This window comes from Oryzias melastigma, linkage group LG20, assembly GCF_002922805.2.
Source record: "Oryzias melastigma strain HK-1 linkage group LG20, ASM292280v2, whole genome shotgun sequence".
In the NCBI taxonomy this organism is placed as follows: Eukaryota; Metazoa; Chordata; class Actinopteri; order Beloniformes; family Adrianichthyidae; genus Oryzias; species Oryzias melastigma.
In genome coordinates, this window is record NC_050531.1 from 3,539,031 (window position 1) to 3,542,123 (window position 3,093).

Below are 3,093 nucleotides of genomic sequence, written 5' to 3' on the forward strand. Positions count from 1 at the left end.
TGTAATAAATGTGTTAAAGACTTTTAAAAATGAACAAATGTAATCAAAGTTTTTCCCTGTTTTAATTAACATTTTATCATTTAACACGTGAACAGAGAACTTCTGGGAAGTATAACAAGTAAAAATAGTCAAAATATTACCTAAAAAAGGTAATAATTAGTCATGTTTAGCCACTTTAGCTTTAATACGTTTGGAGTTATTGAACATTTTAACCAAATGATTCATATCTTCATTTCAAAATTCTTAAAAAATGATTATGACTTTATTGTAACAAAAATATGACAATACGATTCATGAATGATATTATTAAAACATTTGAACGATTTATTATTTTTTTTCTTTAAATTATGGGATCTTGTTATTAACTTAAGACTTTAAAGGGTAACCAAACCCTAAATCGACTTTTTTTTGTCTGTAGCCAAATTTCTGACAAATTAAAATAAACTTGTTTCATTTCTGAAAACAAAGTGTGCTCCCCCTACAGGTTGAGACGAGGTATTACAGTTGAATTCTGTGATTGGTCAACTGAAGTCCCAGAAGTTTGAGGTCATCATGATGTGCAGCTCCAGTATAAAAGCCCCGCCCATCTTTGATTCTGTACCGGTCGGTCATTAACTTTAGCGTTAGCTTTAGCATTAGCTTTAGCTTTAGCATGGCTCGTAGGTGTTTAGCCTTCAGGCTTTACACAACATTCCAGTGAACTTTGAAGTTATTAAACAGAAGTTTAGTGCAATTTGCATTAAATCCAGCAAACTCCGTCCTGGTGATGGAGTTGAAATGAACACTTTAGTACGTTAGCCTTTATTAGCTATGATGCTAACATCGTTTAACCACCCTCAGTCCCCTCAGCGCCGACATCACTTTTTTGGTTTTATTACTCTTTTTTTTACTTTTATTTCTCCTAAACTGTTTATTTTAAATCATTTACTAACACTGTAAATGAGCTCATAATGTAAAGAACAACCTCTAAATAACTGGTTTGTAAATAATTTAAAACTTAATTTTAAAATATGTTATTGTTAATGTATAAAGTCTAAATAAATATACTATATTAATCATTTTAATCAACAATTTAAGCTACTTTTAATTAATAAAGTAGGAGTAATGCTTTATAAATAATTAATTATTAATTAATGCTTCACAGTGTGTAGTTATTATTTTATTTTTTTATTACTGTGTGAAGAGAAAACAACCCACCATGAAACCCAGAAAAGACTCCACTGGGATTCAAACCTGGACATTCTCACTAACCACTTCTCCATTTAGCATTTATTAAATTAGGTAAATATATAATTAAGAATAGGAGTCAATGTTAGTAGTTTAAGGAGGTTTTATGTAGTTGCAGATGCTTTTAAGTCAATAATATGCTTTTATTTTGAAGGCCAAAACAGGAAGTACTTTCGTCTGATCTTTATGGGTCGTTTAGTGAATGTTTAAGCCGTTATTTTTTTTTTCTTAATAACTAAATAGACAAAATTCTGGATTTAAAAAATAAAAATATATAGGATAATTTTGTACAAAGTTGATAAATAGATTAATTATTTTGAGCGTCATTTTTGGTTGAATTGGTGAAAGTTTTGATCTCCAAAGTTGGACTGGTTAATTGTTGTTCCGTGATGCACTTCACAACCCAAGTGCTCCTGCCTGCTGGAACAAAAAAAAGAAAAAACCCTCCAGAAATCATCAGATACATCTTCACATAAAATAATTCATCTTGTTGCATCCACGAACAATCCTTCACGGTGACAGCAGGAGGATGGGAGCGGCGGCCATTGATCGCGGCGGTGATTGCACAGAGTCGCTGGATCGAGTCACAATCACCCTCAATTACATTGATTGGATGCATCTCCATTGGAGCACCGCGGCTAAACAAAGAGGAAGCAGTTGGAGGCTGGGGAGGACAGTGCGGGGTGATGAATGATTCACTGTGTATTCTGCACCTGTAATTTAGTTTGACAAGCTGATGAGACCGCGCCGCGCGCCACTCCGAATGCTAATGGGCACGCCGCGGTCCTGACTGCAGTCGGGCTGCATAATTTCCTGAAAGAAGAGAACATTCTATTCACTTTGCCTTGACAAGCTTTAACGAGACATCAATAGATTTTAACAACCCCGAATCGTCAGTCCTCCGACCTGCAAGAAGGACAAACGGAGGAAAATAACGAAAAAATAATTCCAGAGATTTTTCCGTCCGTCTGTCGGTCCAGAGAGGATTTACTTCCTCCTCTTTAACACCGATTCAAAATGAAATTCGTGCTACAGGTTAACAGCAGTGAAGAATTGTTCAGCAAATTTACAGAAAAAGATTTGACACCAAGAGTCCCCAGAAGTACATTTAATTGATCTTTAATGAGTTTTTGATATACGACTTCAGCATAAAGTCAATAACGGGTAATTAACATATATTACCGTCAGAGGAGCTTTAAAAGCTTCTGAGAACAAAACATTCACAATTTACGTCCAACTGTTGATAAAAAGTTTTCTTCTAGTGTTTCGTTTGTTGAAGGTGATAAAATGGATACAACCTGGAAGGATTCAGTCTCTGCAGGAAGTAGAAAATGTTTAGCTTGTAAATGTTCCCTTAACTCGGGCTGGATTGAGAAAAAAAAATTAATCGATTTAAGCTTAATAGATCAATAATCGATTCACAAATCGATTTGGCACATAAAGCTAAAGTCCGCTAGCTTGATGCTAACGTTCGGTTGACCAAAGAAAATAATTTCTGACTAAATAAACATTTTTATTTACTTAATAGAATACATTTTCCAAACTTTTTAAAGTAAATAATATTTAATATTTATTATTTAATATTTTGACTAACCCAAGTTTGTTTTTGTTTTTTTTTGTTTTTTTTAGGCTGTTTTTGAGTTTGGGTAATATTTCGGCTACATGCTAGCTGTTTCGACTAATTTCAGTTTTTCTTTAAGTTTGTTTTAAGCTGTCTTGGAGTTAGGCTAACATTTACATGCTAGCTATTTTGGCTAATTTAAGCTTTTTTTTATTTCTTTCTAGAATATTTTGAAGTTTAGCTATTTTTTTAGCAACATGCTAGCTGTTTTGGCTAACTCAAGTTTTTTTTTTTTTTTGTTTTTT

General features: G+C 33.2%; 1 long non-coding RNA gene across 1 annotated transcript in view; it reads right to left on the minus strand.

The window, feature by feature from the left end:
- Nucleotides 1-1,444: 1,444 nt before the first annotated feature.
- Nucleotides 1,445-3,093, minus strand: part of LOC112151477 — a 59,491-nt gene continuing 57,842 nt past the window's right edge. The window contains exon 2 of the long non-coding RNA XR_004949888.1: nucleotides 1,445-2,040. This is a non-coding gene — a long non-coding RNA (uncharacterized LOC112151477). The remainder of the gene's footprint in view (nucleotides 2,041-3,093) is intronic.